At 41.5% G+C, this 19,393-nt stretch overlaps 2 pseudogenes; one reads left to right on the top strand and one right to left on the bottom strand.

Annotated features, from left to right (window-relative positions):
• Positions 1-17: 17 nt before the first annotated feature.
• LOC121790892 lies at positions 18-1,850 on the top strand (annotated as a pseudogene).
• A 114-nt stretch (positions 1,851-1,964) lies between these two features.
• On the bottom strand, positions 1,965-4,821 carry LOC121790891 (annotated as a pseudogene).
• Between the last annotated feature and the right edge of the window lie 14,572 nt (positions 4,822-19,393).

Raw genomic sequence — 19,393 nt, 5'->3', positions numbered from 1 at the left:
ACCTTCACTGCAATCTCTCACCTTCTTCTATTTATAAATACACTCATCACCAATCACTCCAAAACCCCTTTCGCAATGCCGCTGCGTTTATTCCCCACCACCATCACCATCACACTAGCATTCTTTATCACCACCATTGCCCGGCCGCCGCCGCTGCTTCGGCGGTCGGAGATGCCGGAATGCGGAGGGACGGGCTGCGGGTGGCGTTCGAGGCTTGGAACTTCTGCAATGAAGTTGGCGCGAGGCCCCCGCATGGGGAGCCCCAGAGCTGCGGATTGCTTCGATCTCACTCAAGGTGACACATTACTGGTCATTTTTAATTTTTTAATATAATATATAAGACTCGACTTAAAAGACATTGATGTGATTTACAGGCACGGATCCCGTAACTCACAAGGTGTCCGAAGCGGACAACAGGTTGGGAGTCGGGACGCCGTTCCCGGGTTTGAGCCCGGGAGCAGTGAACGACCCGGACCTATACGCGGCCGCGAAGGAGCTTTATCTCGGATCGTTATGTGAGGTCTCTGACAGCCCGGAGCCGTGGCAGTTTTGGATGGTGATGCTCAAGAATGGAAACTACGATACCCGATCTGGGCTGTGCCCGGAGGACGGGAAAAAGGCACCACCGTTTAAGCCAGGAAGGTTTCCGTGTTTCGGGAAGGGGTGTATGAATCAGCCGACCTTGTACCACCAGCCTACCGGGTTGTACGAGGACGGGACGTTGTTGAGAGGCGGATTCAACGGGAGTTACGACAAGAGTTCGAATTCCACCAATGCTGGTTCTTATTATGAAGTTGTGTGGGAGAAGAAAGTTGGGAGTGGGAGCTGGGTTTTCAATCATAAGTTGAAGTCTTCTAATAAGTATCCATGGCTTATGCTTTACTTGAGAGCTGATGCAACAAAAGGATATTCTGGGGGTTACCATTATGACACTAGAGGAATGCTCAAAATTGTAAGAATTTTGATTTTTTTTCCTAAACCAATAATGATATATTGATTGTGTTGTGATAGGTAGGTAGGTAGGTGTAGGTGCATTTGTCACGATCAATTACAAAGAAGAATAATTAGTTAGACAATGATGGTGATTGTTTATTGCATTGCAGCTGCCAGAGTCCCCAAATTTCAAAGTGAAACTGAGTTTGGACATCAAGAAGGGGGGAGGTCCGAAGAGCCAGTTCTACCTGATGGACATAGGGAGCTGCTGGAAAAACAACGGCGCCCTGTGTGACGGCGACGTGGAGACCGACGTGACCCGGTACTCGGAGATGATCATCAACCCGGCAACTCAGGCGTGGTGCAGCCCCACCAACATCGGCAACTGCCCCCCGTACCACATCACCCCAGACGATACCAAGATACACAGAAACGACACTGCCAACTTCCCTTATGGAGCCTATCACTACTACTGCGCACCTGGTAACGCCAAGCACGCGGAGAAGCCATACAGCACCTGCGATCCCTACAGCAACCCGCAGGCGCAGGAGCTGGTGCAGTTGCTTCCTCACCCCATTTGGAAAGACTATGGCTACCCTACCAAGCAGGGTGACGGATGGGTGGGAGACGGGCGTACCTGGGAGCTCGATGTTGGAGGCCTTTCCGGCCGGCTCTACTTTTATCAGGATCCGGATACTACTCCTGCAAGAAGAATATGGACATCTCTTGATGTGGGGACTGAGATTTTTGTTAGTAATCAAGAAGAAGTTGCTGAATGGAGTCTCAGTGAGTTTGATGTCATTCTTACTTGATCAACAAAATGTATCATAGCATTAGCAGAGCAACCAAAACTAATTAGCACTGCATACAACATTATTTTAAAAAAAAAGTAAGCAAGCAAGCTTGCTTTTCCTCAATATAATTATTTTCCGCCATAAAGCCACAAACAACATCATCTGATATATTGATATTCTAGTTATTTCTCTAGCTAAATGTTCGATCTTGAAAGCATCTGTCAAAACATGAAAAACCACCATCAATATCTAACAGGAGGTGGTTGCCAAATTGCAATCTCAGACCAACTAACTTATCTTTTAGGTCGGGCAAATCTATTCGCAGTAGAATACAAGATTAAGCAGTTGCGGGTCGAAACATGGATCTTTGGTTGGTCCCAGAGAATCTGCAACTGCAAATGGAAGGTAGTAAAAGCCAGTTTAACTCTTCGGTTGCTATGTAGAAGTGAAAGATGCAATGGCATCCATTTCTTGTTGCAAGATGAGAGCATCAACAAATGTGTCTAGATCCTCGCCCTCCATTATATCATCTATTGCGTGACTAGTGATGCCAACTCGATGGTCAGTTACACGACCTTGAGGGAAATTATATGTGCGGATGCGTTCTGATCTGTCGCCACTACCAATCTGTTGAGTGCAGAAATTCACTATCAAAAATATGCATAATGATCTTCTATCAATAGGCCAATGCTTCAAATTAATAGCCTTCAACTTGAAGACAATCATTACCTGCTCTGTTCTAAGTTTTGAACGATTTGCATCAAGCCGAGTCCTTTCCAACTCATATAACTTCGCACACAATACTTTAAGTGCTTTGGCCTTGTTCTGAAGAAACAATAAGTAAACGAGAAAATCAGACTCAAGTAATCAAGAGGCATGAATCAGATTCAAATCCGGTGGCATGTGACAATCTTCATAAATTTATCATTCTTAACATGAAAACATGTCTAAAAGATTTGTGAATATTGAAGCAGAACCTTATAGTATAAGTAAAATGAAAAGGTACATTAACTCACTACTAGTAGTATTTTGGTTCAGTATATAAGCGAATACAATATTTTCTTCGTAGAACAAAGAGAAAGTGCAGTACATAATTTAATGGATTGTATAATTATGTTTCATGAAGTTGCAAGCAGTACCAAATAGATCAGTTCCACTTGTAATACAACCAGTTGGAAAAGAAGCTTGAGAAAATGAATGCTTCTAAACTTGAAACTTATGTCGAACAAAGCTACTCAGACCACCTAAAACTCAAAAGTGAGAGATAAATGACATAATTCTTTCTACAGTATATAAGTTATTCAAATTAAAGGAATACTGGAGAATTGAGGATTCATTCCATTAGTATAATATGGTTGCACATGTGTTCAATAAACAAACTCATCATAAAATGCATAACAGGGTAGTGCACATGACAAGCAGTCTATACATTATCATGCCATTTATCCAAACATAAATTGTATTAACTGACTGTCTTATTAGATGACCAAATCCTCAGTAGTTAGTGCCAATCATTTTTAAGCAAACAACTAAGAATTTTTAGAAGGAATCCAGCTATGCCATTACTCAATGGCACAATTACTGCTGGGTAATATTATAACAGTCCTATGGGAAAGAAGAATTAGCAACTGCAAATAAGATTTCGTGCCTGATGTTGGGATCGCTCATCCTGTATGGCAACTACTAAACCAGTTGGTATATGAGAATCCTGACGGCACTATCAGTGGTGTTTACACTCTGACCACCTGAACCACCAGACCTGTATGTATCAATTTTTAGGTCTTCATTCCTGATTTGGACATCCACCTGCAGAAGGTTCAACAGCACAGAGAAGTAGATAAACATGAATGCAGACTCAAATTAGTAGGCATTAATGTCTAATGATTTGAAAAGTGTCATTCTTAATATGTTTGCTAACATTTTTGTCACATGTGGGAACATAACTTTAAATGGAATGGATTAGCACCTGATCTGCTTGAGGAAGAATAAAACAGATACGGCACTGGTATGAACTCGCCCAGATTTCTCAGTCATCGGAACTCGCTATAAAAGAATGGTATTCATATCATCCGAAGACAAATAAATCAAAATGCAGATAGATTTTGAGTTGAAAAACCTGCACTCTATGAATTCCACTCTCAAATTTCAGCTTTCCATAAACATCAGCACAGAGATTGCGGCACTAGCCTCCTGAGGAATCATAGAACATTTCGAAGAACAATAGCGTGTGACGCTGAAAATATGAAAAAAACAGTCGTAGGCAACATGGAATCTAAAGGATACTCGACCAACCTTATAACCTTTAATGTCGGATTCTGCCACACCAAGAACTTCAAACCTCCAACCTTATTCTGTGAGTACTTCTCATACCTAAGTGTTTGAATGATAGAGTCGTGAAATGAAAGAAAAATAGCACTTGAAATATCAATCAAACCACAAACAGGAGTGTACATTTTAAAGATATCCATCGCAAATAAAGAAGCCTCTTCCCCTCCAGTTCCTATAGCAAACTTCAAGAGTAATTAGGACAACGTACGGAGCTTCAAAAGCATGAACCAAGAAGAGAGCACTAAGAATCTAAAATACAGATAAGCATTGCCATTTATAACGTCTACCTGCTCTGACTTCCAGGATGCAGTCACGTTCATCGACATCATCCTTCGGTAGTAATGACTTGAGCAGCATATACCGCAGACGCTCCTCTTCTTGAGAGGCCTGCCCCAATTCATCAGCAGCCATTTCACGCATGTCTTTGTCTTCATCAGCTTCGTCAATCAGTGATTTTAGGCCCCCAATCTCCTGCAAAATCAGGAACATAGATAAGCTCTACTGTACACAACGAAGAAAATGAACACAGTGATAATACCTGCTGCTTCTTTCTCAATTCAGACACCACATCAATCGTATGCCGGAGCTTCTTCAGCTCTTTGTTGGCCGTCGAATACTCTTCGGGCGAGGCATCCGGCTGTCTTTCACAAAAATTAACATTTTTTATACAGAGGAATTTGATCAAACAGATGATAGGAGTGAATGAAACAAGACAACACGCATATATGATATATCACCTGGTTGAGAATCGCCTCTAATTGAGCATGTCGATTTTCAATAGCTGATAGTTTGTGTTCCATGATGTTGATGAGATCGTTGGAGAGTTGGGGCTGGGATTGGGACAGTGCAGCTCTGGCGGAGTAGAGACGGCGGAAGAGTGTTTTCGCAGTCAGGAGGTGGATACGGCGGTGCTGCGGCGGCGGCCGGTAAACAATTATGGGGCGATTGAAGAAATGCGAGTGAAATTCATAGAGTTTCGATTTCCAAAATGCTGCTCGTTTGCTCATCGTGATCCGTTTGAATAAATTTTCGGTTTTCCTACTTCAAAGCAAACCACTTAAATATCAATTCTCTTGTTGAATATTAGAGCATCCACAATAGCGCCTAGCGCACCGCCTAGCCGAGCGTCGGCGCTAGGCAGTGCGCTAGGCGAACTATTGCAGCCGCCTAGCCGATTTCGCGGAAAAAAACCGCCTAGCGCTCGGCGGTTCCGCGGCGCTAGGCGGTGCGCTAGACGATCCGCTAGGCGCTATTGCAGCGTCCGGATCGCCTAGCGCACCGCCTAGCGCGAATTTTTAATTTTTTTTTATTCCGAAACACTATATATACGCGACTTGCCTGTCATTTTCATTCGCACCACTTGTATTAACGAGTACTCTCTCTATCTAAATTTCTGTACAAGATCAACAACGGTAAATGGATCTCAACAACGAGCCTACTTCATGGAGTAGCGGATCTCAAACTCCCCCGATCCCCGTGGGAGGTGGATGGAGTCAGATGCACCCGAGTCAGATGCACCCATACTACAACATGTACCCGTGGCAGCAGATGATGCCCGGGATACCAGCGGGGGGGAGTCCGCCGGGGGCGTTTCCGGCGATGTCGGGGTGGGCACCCAGTGTCCAGATGTCGGGGTGGGCACCCGGAATGCAGATGATGCCCGGGGGGTACCGGCGACACAGGGGACGCCGGGGGACGTCTATCGCCCCAGTGTTGATTTTTCGACTGGTTCGTCGCACACATCGACGCCAACGGCGGCTGCGCCTCCAGCCCAGTTTGACACTTTCTCCTTCGATGACTTGGGGATAGATCTTTCCGGTATTCCGGATGCTCCCATTCAAACGGGGGGCGCAGGGCGGGGTCGGGGCGCCCCAAAGAAGAAAGGCAAGGGGAAAAGGGTCGGCGAGTCCTCGCAGCCGGGTGAGGACGACAACGCGGTACGGAGGAGGTGGACGGACGCGGAGAACGTCGCGCTGTCCAAAGCGTGGGTGAGTGTTTGCGACGATCCTCTCGTTTCGAACAACCAGAGGATCGTCAACTTGTGGGGCAAGATAGCAGCAGCCTACCAGAGGTTTTGCCCGGAGGGGAGGCCACGCAATGGGGAGGATTGCCGGAAGGCGTGGGACCGAATCAGGGTTGCGGTCTCCCGATTTTCGGGCTTGTACACCAACGCCCTCCGCATGATGAGCAGTGGGCAAACTGAGGACGACTGCAGGAGGATAGCGGAGAAAGCCTTCCCCCTGAAGGGGGTGTACAAGGACTTCACCTACTGGAACTGCTATCTTGTGCTGAACGACTCCGAGAAGTTCCGAGTAGGTGTCGACTCTGGCTGGCCGAAGAAGCAACGGCTGAACTATTCCGGTGATTTCAGCGGCAGTAGCGGTGGTTCCCATGACCTCCCTGAGACGGCCCAGGAGGTCCCGACCCCTCGTTCGTTTGCTCACCGTACTCGCCCGGTTGGGCACAGGCGGGCTCAACGGGAGGCGATGGGGGTCGCCGGGGGTTCACAGGAGGTCCAGTCGGCATCCCCCCTTGGCCAATCCACAACGGATCTCAAATTCTTCGCGCGCCAACAAACGCGCGCTCAGATGGTCAAGACGATGGCTGAATGGCGGGCGGCAGTGGACCCCGTGGAGAAGAGTTTGCTTCAAACATTGCTCCTAAGCATGCAGGAGGATTTGGAGGCGGCACGGAGGGAAGCTGCCGGGAGTAGAGGCGACGGCGACGGAGGCGGAGGCGATGGTGGCGACAGCGACGGAGGAGACGACGACGGCGACGAGGAGTGAATTATTGTATTTTTTTTAATTATTGTATTTTTTTAATTATTGTAATATTTTTAAATTATTGTACTTTTTAAATTTTTAATCGTATTATTAATGTTTCCCGTATATGTCTCGTAAATTAAATTCCGTATATTGTGTGATTGTTAATTATGTCATTTTATATAATTGTTATTAGTGATGTGGCTATTGATGTGGCTGGGCTATTTATGATGTGGCTAGGCTATGGCTGGGCTATTTATGATGTGTCAGGAGGATTTTTAGTGCTGATGATGTGACAGTGGCTAGGCTATGGCTGAGCTATTGCTGGGCTATTCCTATTGTGGATGACCTTACTACTCCGCTCTAGTTAACTTGTGAATGAACAAAATAAAACAAAATAAAATTGTTTAACAATATTGTTAAACAATTATAATTATAAATATAAATATATTTACATTTAAATATATAAATTTCTATTAATAACAATAATTGATATATGAAATCAGTATAAAATATTACTAATATTAAAATGCTATCAATATGAAATCAATATAAAGTATTTCATATACAACTAAAAAATATTAGGAGAATAATGGTATGCTATAAAATGATAAAATGATAAACTATAAAACAAATTTTTGTTCCCTCATAGTGTAAGCGAAACTTTTCGGCATAAAGTTTAAGAAATGGATGTTGGTGTGTTAAATAAATAGATAAAAAAGTAAGAAAGATAAAAAAGTTATATATGGAAAATGACTAAACTATGAATGAGCTTATCAAACTATAAGGCCCCGTTTGGTAGCTATGTTACGATTAGATAAGAGGATTAATCCGGGTTTATTTGTGCATTTGGTAGTTATGTTAATAAACTTAATAGCCCGTGTTCTGTATCCGGCCCGCACAAAGCCCATTAAAAAATCTATGTTTTGACATGTTATGTAACCACCCATTTTGGTATGTTACATATCAAGGATACCTAGTTAATTTTGCAAAATACATTTATACCCATAATTTAAATTTTTCTAACCCTAATCCAAAACTAACACCACTTCCTCACTCCATCACTTCATAAAACATACGCCTACTTCACAAATTCTTCACTTCACAAAACATAACAACTCTTCCTCACTTCACAAAACATTCTGCCTCCCTCCCTCCATTCTTTCCGGTGACTCAAACATCCGGCGACTCCATTACTTCCGGCGAGACTCCATTTCTCCCGCGACTCTATTTCTGAATCAAGGTTAGGTTTTTTGCAAGTATTCTTCAAGATTTATCTGAAATGTTTGGAAAAAAACCCCTCGAATATCTTGGATTATTTCAACGCTAATTTCTCCAATTTCTAATTGTTATACTATTTCTCCAATCTCTAATTGTGTGACTTCATTATCTCTTGGACACATTGCAGCTCTGTCTGCGTTTTCCTATTTCCAGATTTTGGTAAAACTTGGGCCTCTTGAGCTTGTTCAAGTTTGGTACAGATATTCACAGTACGCCTGCAAAGGATTGAGTTTGTCCGACTCACCATTTCATACTTTTATCCCCAATAGCAACAAAGAATGAATTTTTATTGATGCATATGCTGTTATACCATATTCTGAACTCTATGCATTTGTGAAATTTTCCAAATGCCTTTCTGAATCCTAACAAGATTTTGTCACTCTCTGCATATCCCCACATAGCCAACATACCCAACACTCCAGTCTTTCATATTCTTTCTGTTTCTTGGGTTCTCATCCTTTTCTCGTATGTCTAAAGTAACTTAGTTAATCCCTTAAAAGCTGAATGTGGATGATTATTTTACTACTCTTGGTTGCATCCTCAAAAGAATAGTAGCTGTTATACATTCTGTTTCATTATTTGGAAGCACATTTTGTTTTTTTCTTTATCATAAGCACATTCATTCATTAAGAAAACAGAATCGTCCATTCACAACTAACTTATTCTGCCGGGGTGTGAAGCACATTTGTGACTATGCAAATTATTTTTTTTTGTGCAGACAAGTTTGATTATTGAAGATGAAGCCTATCTTATGTAAAAACTCTTCACTTGAGTCGGTTTTAGAAGAGATAAAAGTGTGATTGTCATATCTGACTCCACGTACCCTGTTAGTGATGGTGGAGGTTCTAAAGCAGTGAAGCATGTTGTGAGTGAAGAGGTAACATCTCCTGTAGGTGCTGCCTTGCTCAAGAGTCGACGCAAGCTATTTACAAGGGAACTAGGCCCGTTAGATGTCGATTCCAAAAATGACAAAGGACATAACTACTATGCGATTGGACCAAAGGAGGAAAAGAAGTACAAATTTGAGGACGTTTACCCACCACGTCCGCGTCAACTCGATGGGAAGAAAGCTAGCAACTCTTATGGTAGTTCTTGTGGTTCTTCAACCCCGATCAAACGTAACCTGTCCAAGTGATGCATGTTTTGATGTTCGCCATCTTTTTTTGCCACACGTCGTAGTTCCATCATGTAGTGTGGTTGCTATCGTTTAACTTTTGCTTGTTGTATTGCTTTAGACATCAGTGTTGGTTTTATCGATGTTGTTGTATTAAAAGACGTCATTTTCCTATTAAATCATGTTATGGCTTTTGTTGAGGTGAAATTGTTGTTCTCACTTTCTTTACATTATATTATATTCTACTTATAATTATGTAATTATCTTCTACTTATACTTACATAGTACTTGAAGAAAATTGTTTTTGGAAGACGTCCTTTTTTATTAATAGATATACAAATTTGTCCATTCCTCCTTGTACATATCCTTATTTTATCTTCCTCGAAAACTCCTATATTTGGTATATAACCACTTTCAAGATGCCCTCTTAAACTGGATGCAATGCTCGAGTGCCCGATTATGTTACTGATGTATTTGTATCAGTAGAGATGGGCGGCGACTTGCTCCGGAGCTTGGGGTGCCTTAACGTATAGAACCCCGATACCAGCAGCACGATCTGCAACGAACGCAATACAGAAGCAAAGTCCCCCACCACACTCTGTATCCTCCCCCTATACTCCTCAACCTATCATACTTCATCCTTAATCAATGATTATGCTCTGATTATTGTCCAAAATAAATCAAGATTCTGGATTCCTCAAGTGCTAAAACAGAAAGAAGTCATTAAAAAAAAAGGGGCAGGTAAGTGCATATGTAGTAGTAGAAGTATTATGCAAAACAAAACATTTCATGGATGATGAAAACGAAATGACAATATCCAAAGTGCTAAAACAGAAAGAAGTCATTCAAAAAAAAAGGCGGCAAAAAAGGCACTTAGTAAAAACAAGTCTAACACCAAAATCTAAGCACCAAAAAGAAAGTGAACCGCCACATAGCTTCAAAAAGCTGTCTCGTTTTTTGCCTTTCAACATCTTCATTTGCAACTTCAATTTCCACGCTTCTCTCGCTTCTCCAGCAAGACTCGCATAACATATGCATACCTAGCATTCTCCGGCAGCCCCATAAAAATATCCAATCGATCCGGTTCCTTCGCAAGCATTTCACACACATCAAACTTGTCATCCATTGAAAGTCCTGGAATATCACCTAAACGATCGAACACATCCTTCCTTGCTTGACTAAGATCAACTTCATACCCGATCCTGGTTGATAGCAATTGCAATCGTGCATTGGCATCTTCATGCATTTTATGTAGAAGGGTGTACATTCTATCCAGCCCATCATCTCCCTTCGCTTTGGTGGAGGAGCAGCCCTCTCGCGTGCACTCCCACTGTCAGTAGCCCTCTCGCGTGCACTCCCACTGTCAGCAGATGCATTAGTCCCCAAGCTCTCACTTACTCCCTCTTCAGTGGACAAACCGTTGAGGCTGAAATCTTCACCAGGGATTGTGTCGGTATTGTCCAAATTCTGTTGTGAATACAATGCATTCACAACATCAATCACGTCCTCAGCATTGCTCCCAGTAGCTCTATCCTTGCCAAAAATTATCTTCCAATCCTCCCAGAAAGGCCATGACCTGTTTCTCATGAAACGAGCATTGCTATCGATCTGTTATTGGAAAATATGGTCCAATTAGTAAAATCTATTAAATCATATTTCACAAGTAAACAAGCAGTAAAAATATACCATCATTATTTGCGTCCATTGATCGTCTTCACAATCAATTTTGAAATCACCATTGTTATTAAAGCCTACACCACTTCGGCCCATAATAGTAACCAAGGAGGAATAATTCTTCTTCCAAGAACAGATCTTTGACTGAACATGAGGATTGACCTTAATATCTGAGGTTGGGAACTCACGTTTTAGGGCTTCTTCAATTTTGTTGAGGTATCCGGATCGAAACCCATTATCAGACTTCCACCCTTGAGCCACAAGCTCCTTCATTGTTGCAGCCAAGATTTCTTCTTCCTTTCCGGACCAACTACGCCTGGTCCTATCACCTCTGTTCCCTCTACGTGCATCAGCCATTTCAAACTGCCACAATGTGAATGAGAAATGCACAAGTTATTTCACTAATAGATAAAAGTAGCTACTGAATTCGATAAACTCCATAAACAACAATGGACAATGGACAGCTACTGCATCAACAATGGACATTTGAACAAATTAATTCGCCTACTTGTTCAGAAGGAAGTGAGAAAACTCACCGGATTCTTCGTGATATGGAAGCACTGCTCAGAAGTGAAGGTAGTGTGTTGATAATACAGAAAGAGCGGCTGTGGCTGTTATTAGGGTAACATAACCCATACTTATAGGAATTATTAGGGCAACATAAGGATAATTAAGTAATTAAATAAAATTAATGAGGATATTTTTGATAATTACAATTTTAATCATTATTTGTGACTTGTTGAACCAAACACTTAAATAAGATAATTCACAATTATCTTAATCTACCAAACACCCAATATATATTTCTTAACTAATTGAAACTATGATAAGTATCATGAATTGTATCATGCCTAGTCGAAACATGACATAGCTACCAAACGGGCCATAAGGAAAAGGAGGGAGTGCATAAATATATAGGGTTGTGATCAATGTCCAACCAATTTTAAAAATCGAACCAGAGACCAAATCAGGGTCATTAGATCTAGTTTTTTTATGAGATGTGTTGCTGTGTAAATTATTTCGGTCATCATTTCAAGCTCATTTTACTTCATTGTATTAGGTTTATTACTTCATTTCGGTACGTAATACCTTGAAATTGTAGTATGTTTTACTTAATTCCAGTAGATTTTAAAATGATTCAACACATGATTCATTCGAATTCATTGATCTATGTTTTTACTTTATTCATTTTTAAAAATGTAATTTAGTTCAGTAAGTTTATTGCTTCATTCAAAAACGTTATTACTCTTTTAAATAGGGGTAAATACATCATTCATACAAAATGTATCACCAATGTTTCAAATTAGTACAAAAAATTTTAAGTTAGCATATATCATACAAAAAGTTTGATTAGTATTTCAAACTAGTCTCTTATGTCAAATAACACTAACACCGTTAATTTTTTCTTATTTTTCATCCTTCGCTCCACTCCATATTATTTTTCTTATTTTTCATCCTTCACTCCACTTCAAAATTTGATAAGTTTTTTGATTGAAAATGGAATTTCATTTTAGGTGTTTATCACGATTTTTATTTCACTAATGCAAGTACGTACTTTTATTCATTTTAGGTGTTCATCACGATTTTTATTTCCAGTAGTATCATGCAAATATGATGTAAACGGTGTTAGTGTTATTTGAAGGAATGTACTAATTTGAAACACTAATCAAACTTTTTGTATGATACTGTATATGTTAACTCAAGACTGTTTGTACTAATTTGAAACATTGATGAAACATTTTGTATGCATTGTGTTATATCCCCATTTCAAATACAATATTACTAGAGTTTTCAACTGGGCCGGGCCCAACTCGATCTAGGCCCAACATGGGCCTGCCTAGGTATGGCCCACCAGTGGAACGAAGCAGGCTGGGCCCGTTAGTTGAGATGGGCTCCAATTGGGCCATTTTATAAACCCAGGCCCAAGACCATTAGAAGACCAACACAGGATCAGGACCAGGCACATATGAGGCACACGTTCTATAATTATTTTTTTTAATGTGATTAGGTGATTAATTGCTAATAATAATATTTATCTATTTATGCATGTCATGTTGTACACAAGACATGTAAATTTTGTCTATATCATGCTTAGAATGGACTCAAAAAGTAACAGTTTAATATCAACATAAGTTTCCAGCCAAATTATGAATGCAAATATTACGTATTCAAACCTTAATATTTGATGGATAATTATAGAATTCTTTAAATTTGTTAGTTAGTTCATATACAGGTTGTTACAAAAATTCAACATCAACTCATATATCATCATCATCATCTACTAACAATATAACAATATTGGTTATTCCTTTAATTATACACATCAAATATATGAAAATATTATTAATACAAAATCAATAAATAAGCTTAAACACATTATTTAAACTTATTTAGTTAATAAAATATAAATATTACTCCACGAGTTATATGTTTTTTTGTGTATATAATATATTTAGCATATACTTAAAACACACAACTAAAAAGCCCGGCCCAACCCAGCCCGCCTCAGACACTAGACTGGGCCGGGCTAGGCCTCAAAATAGGCGGGCCTGGGCTGAGTTAGCCCGGCCCGGTCCACTCAGCCCAGGCCCGGTCCACTTGACAACTCTAGATATTAGTGTCTGTTTAGGCCCAGAACCGCAATATATCGATATGAAACCCTAGTTCCATTTTGAGCAATTACCGTACAACATATATATTTAGAGGTATATTTGCTTCTTCTTTTTTTTGGCTAAAATCTCCGTCTCAATCATTATCCGCGGCGCGATTATTCATAATTGTTTATGAAATTGTTGTTGTCTGATATAGGTTTTTTTATTGCGTTGATCTGGATTGGACTCGATTTATTAATTTAAAGTGCAACCGAAGTAAACCGATGGGGAAGAAGAAGCCTACAGGTCGTTTCGAGGAGAGCGCCTCTGGGCCAAATTCCACGAATGGACCTCCTAAGAGGTAGTATCCGTAGTTTGTTCCCGCAAAAAAAAAAAGTTTCCAGAGAGGGGAAAGACGCCAGAAGCTCACGCGTGTATCCATAGTAAACACGCGTTAGGCTCATGCGTGTTTCAATTAAACACGCGATTTGCTCATGCGTGTTTGAATTTATACACGCGAGAGGCTCAAGCGTGTTTCAATGTATACACGCGATTTGCTCATGCGTGTTTTAATTTATACACGCAATAAGCTGATGCGTGTCTCCCTTGGATACAAAATTCAGTCCAGGCTGCTGCTTCTGTTTTCTGCCTCTCACAGAACGCGAAAACTGCTCTGCTTCGTAGCCCCATTCATCCCAACCAGCAAAAATCGAACCTTAATCCGACATTTAGCTGCTCCCATTCCAATTTGAAGTGTTGTTAGGTAACTTTCTATCCTTTGTTTCGGTTATTATTGGTATATTTTAGTTGAGTATAAGATTTAGGGTTCATGGTGTTTTAAATTTTTTTGTTGAATTTGGTTGAATTTAGAGTATATGATGTTTATCGTACTTATTTTGCAGGTGTGATGGTGTTTGTGAGTTTATATTGGGATGGAAAAATTATTCAGCTCCCAGGTTTGGGTGTTGCTTATGATCCCCTCGTGCAAAATCATTTATTATATTGAATGAAAAGATATCTTATTATCAGCTAGTTTCAATGATATGTGAAAAAATTGGAATTGATTTAGATGCACATACGATTGATTTAACATGGAGGCATCCTGTGGTTTTTAGTGGAGTGGTGAATTATATAGCTACACCAGTGGATGATAATTTGTTGGAGTATATGTTTGCTGAAAATCCACGTCAAATCAATCACGCATCTGTGATGATTATCTATCTCCCAAAAATGGCCCTCAAAGCGCCGAAGATTGAAAGGAGTTATTTCCTCGCCTGCCCACGCCTTGCGAGATATATGACTGTGCTGATAATGCAATACAGAAGGATCTTCTGGTCCATATCGCAACATCCTAATATAATCAACAATTAACAACATTCGACACCAATTTCAATAATTAAACAAAAATTCGACCTCAATTTTAATAATTCACAAATTCATCACAATTCAACACAAACTTCATCACAAATTCATCCCAACACCCAACATTCGAAACCAATTTCAATAATTCGACAAAAATTCGACACCAATTTCAATAATTCCCAAATTCATCACAATTCCATCCAAAAATTCTTCACAAATTCATCCCAACACCCAACATTCGAAACCAATTTCAATAATTCAACAAAAATGGCACGCCAATTTCTATAATTCACAAATTCATCACAATTCAACCAAAAATTTCAACTCTTGAACCCTAAATCTATAACCAACAAAAAATGAAATTAAGGGTAAAAACTTACCTAACAACACTTAAAAGAGATTCGGGAGCAGCTCGATGTCGGATTCACTTCGATTTTCGTCGATTTCTCTTCGTTTTCGCCGATTTCTCGCATGCAGAGGGGGAGCGCTGGAGTGAAGAAAGAGGGCAGAAGCTTCGGTTTTCATCCAAGGCAAACACGCGAGAGCGTGATTCGTGTTTAATTGAAACACGCGACAACGTGATGCGTGTTTACTAAACACGCGAGAGCCTCATGCGTGTTTAGTTAAAACACGCGATAGCCTGACGCGTCTTTCCCTTATCTGGAAACGTTTTTTTTTCGGGTACAAATGGCGGATAAGTTCCTCCATAACGTCCATTCGTGGAATTCTGCCAGCGCCTCTGCTGGGGATAGCGGGGCAGGTAAATCAAATAAGAAGGGGTTTGTGATAGATGATGATGAATACTCTGTCATAACTGAATTATCTGAGGAAACTGTTATTCCTAAAGAGGAGGGTGATGATGCAGCAATTACATTTGGTGTGACAAAAAAGAAGTCAAAGGCAAAGGCAAAAAAGAGTGGAGATAGCAGACGTGCTGGTGTTTCAGATTTTGGGTTGTTAGGAGTAGATGATGATGCTGATAGTAAGGAAACAGATGATGAGGATGAAGCATTAGGCTTGCCTGGCATTTCTTTTTCTGCGAAGAAGAAGCCTTCTAAGAGTAAAAAGAGTGTGTTTTCTGCATTCGAATTGCTTGCTGGAGAGGAAGAGTGCAGAGATAATGATGAGACTTCCGACGATGATGTTTGTATTACTTTCACTGGTAAAAAGAAGAAGTCATCAAAGGGTTCAAAGAAGACATCATTCAGTTCTGCATTGCTTGAAGAAGAAAATGATGATGCATCTTTTTCAAAGGGTGAAGATGGTTTTGGAAAAGGTGACCAGGAGGATTATATTTTTGCAAATAAATTTTTAGGCAAAAAGAAGTATTCAAAAAAGAAGAATATTGATGATGGTACTGCAGCTGGAATTGGATTTGGTGATGATATTGTTGAGCATGGTGGTGATTCTAAGGATAACAAGCCAAACAATGAAGAAGTAGCTTCGAAAAACAAAAAGAAGAAAAAGAAAGGTGGGAAAAATCTTCTAGAGGAAGAAGAGGACCTAGACAAGATCCTGGCTGATCTTGGTGCCGGACCTTCTCTCTCTAAACCTCTTCAAGATTCTGCAGTTGCACCTCTTCCAGAGAAGAAGTTACAGAACCAACCTGCAGAACAAGAGGAGGCTGAAGAGGAGGGGTGTGTGGAGACTGTGATGAAGCGGCGAATTTTTGATGTTTGTAAATGCAGGAAATAAATGAAGATCAACACAGAGATTTTACGTGGTTCGATTTACTGAGGTAAATCTACGTCCACGGGGAGAAATGGGGGCAGGTTTGTATTGCTTGATCTGCGAATTACAGCTTACAACACTGGCCTGCTTTATGATATTCTCTCTAGAGAGCTTTTTAGAATTTTACAGAAGTTAACCGAGGAAGCTATCTATCTGACCTAGGTTCTATTTATACATTGAACCTAGATCGTGGCATGCAGCATTTATTAGGTAGTGGATGTCGTGGAGGTCGTGGCGACCTTGCATGGGTCCACTATCCTGCATGAGTTAATGACTGCTTGACACCACTAAATAGATCGTCGGTGTAGCGGAAGTGGAAATCTTGCATGAGTCCACTATTTCCTAGTTCGGTCGAATACTGAGACCGGACTGCTGAATTATTGCCGAGCAGCTTTTGCCGATCTGAGAGTAGATTTGATGCCGACCAGAGAGCAGAGTTTGATTGGTTGGCTTTTACCGAGCTGTAGGCTGGGGCCGAACTCTGTGGTTGTGCCGAACTGAACTCTTGAGTCATGCCGGACTGATACTCTTTAGCCATGCCGAACTGATACTCTTTCTTGGGCTTTACTGCTGTTGGGCTTGTTTAGTACGTACTCCATCACTACCCCCTCCGAAAAGTGAAGTGAATCACTTCGGCATTCTGGATAAAGGTACGGGGTAAGTTGATGTTTGTCCTCGGTCTGATGAAGTGAACTCTTCTTTGACCGGACTTGGTTTGTGTCCTAATTTGGCGAGTTTTATCGCTCGGATCGAACTTTCCGTTGTCCTAATTTGGGGATCGGACTTTCCCTTGTCCTAATTCGGCGAGTTTTATCGCGTGGATCGGACTTTCCCTAGTCGTAATTCAGGCAAGTTTTATCGCGAGAATCAGACTTTTGTTGCAGTTCGTTTCAGACGAAGTGCTTGATTCTTAAGCCGAATTGTGGTCTTGTATCTTCTGTAGAAGCTTGGACTTCGCAATCGTTGGCTTATCGCAGCTCGTTTCAGACGAACTGCTTGTTTAAGCTGAATTGTGGTCTTGTATCTTCTGTAGAAGCTTTGACTCACAATTGTTGGCTTATTGTAGCTCGTTTCAGACGAACTGCTTTTTTAAGCTGAATTGTGGTCTTGTATCTTCTGTAGAAGCTTTGACTCACAATTGTTAGCTTGTATTTGTTCTAAGAAGGGGATCAGCCTTCGAAGAACAAGATACCTCAGTAACATTTGTAAGAGACGACACGCACAGAGACAGACAAAACACATAGACAAAACGCATAGAGGCAAATAAAAAGCACATAGAGAAACAAAGATCAAGCAAACCAAATAAAGCACATTGACCGGACAGGACTCAAGACTGACTGACCGGACTGTCTCTTACAAATGAAACTTCTTGAGGTTGGAAATGTGCCATGTTCGGGGTACCTGTTCTCCTGACATGTGAGCCAATTTGTAAGACCCTTTGCCGAGGACTTCTGACACCCGATACGGACCTTCCCATGTGGGTTCGAGCTTGCCCAGCTTTTCTGCTCGGCTTACTTCGTTGTTTCTCAGGACGAGATCTCCCACTTGAAATTGCAGCTTCTTCACCCTTTGGTTGTAATACCGGGCTACTTGCTCCTTGTACTTGGCTGCTTTTATGCATGCCAATTCTCTTCTTTCTTCGGCAAGATCTAGCTCAGCTCTCAGTCCGTCGTCATTCATTTCTGAGGAGAAATTTAGAGTTCGGGGACTGGGTACGCCGATCTCCACCGGAATTACGGCTTCAGTGCCGTACACAAGGCTGTACGGAGTTTCACCGTTGGAGGTTGTGGGTGTAGTTCGGTAGGACCATAGGACTTGAGGGAGATTTTCTACCCATTGTCCTTTGGCTTGTTCTAACCGAGCTTTTAACCCTTTCACCAGGATACGATTTGTTACCTCCGTTTGTCCGTTTGCTTGTGGATGATAGACTGAAGTGAACCGCTGTTGAATATTCAGCTCTTGGCACCAATTCTTGAACGTCTTGTCGGTGAACTGAGTCCCGTTATCCGAGATGAGGATGTGGGGTATGCCAAATCGGCACACTATGTTCTTCCAGACGAAGTCCAATGCCTTTGAGCTCGTTATCGCAGCTAATGGTTCAGCTTCCACCCACTTCGTGAAGTAGTCCACGGCAACGATTAGGAATTTCATTTGCCGAGGAGCTTGAGGAAGTGGTCCCACTATGTCTATGCCCCATTGCATGAAAGGCCAAGGGCTTTGCATAGTGGATAGATCGGTCTGCGGCATCCTTGGGATATTTGCATGGATTTGGCACTTCGGGTATGTCTTGACGAGCTGCACTGCTTCTTGTACCAAGGTTGGCCAGTAATATCCCCATCTTAGAACTTTTTTAGCTAAAGCTCTAGCTCCGATGTGGCTGCCACACGATCCTTCATGAACTTCTCTGAGGACGTAGTCCGTCTCTTCTGGTCCTACGCACCGCAATAACGGCTGGAGGTAAGACTTTCTAAAGAGGACTCCTTCATGAAGTTCGTACCGGAGTGCTCGGCACGTGATCTTCCGAGCTTCTCTCTTGTCCTCGGGCAATTGTCCTTGATCCAGATACTGCAAGATTGGCGTCATCCAGTTCGGCGAGCTGGACACTGAATGTACCTCGGCTTCATCAATGCTTCGATGCATTAATTCTTCCGCCTTTGAGCTCGGATCTGAGGCCAACTTACTTAAGGTATCTGCTCGGCTATTTTCCGCTCTGGGAACGCGGATTATCCGAAAATAGGAGAAACTTCGGCTGATGCTTTGCGCTTTGTCCAAATACTTCTTCATTCTCTCGTCACGAGCTTCACTTGTACCCAACATGTGATT

The sequence above is a fragment of the Salvia splendens genome, unplaced genomic scaffold, assembly GCF_004379255.2.
Source record: "Salvia splendens isolate huo1 unplaced genomic scaffold, SspV2 ctg656, whole genome shotgun sequence".
In the NCBI taxonomy this organism is placed as follows: Eukaryota; Viridiplantae; Streptophyta; class Magnoliopsida; order Lamiales; family Lamiaceae; genus Salvia; species Salvia splendens.
The sequence above is the reverse complement of the archived record's forward strand: the minus strand, read 5'-3'. Positions and strand labels throughout refer to the sequence as shown.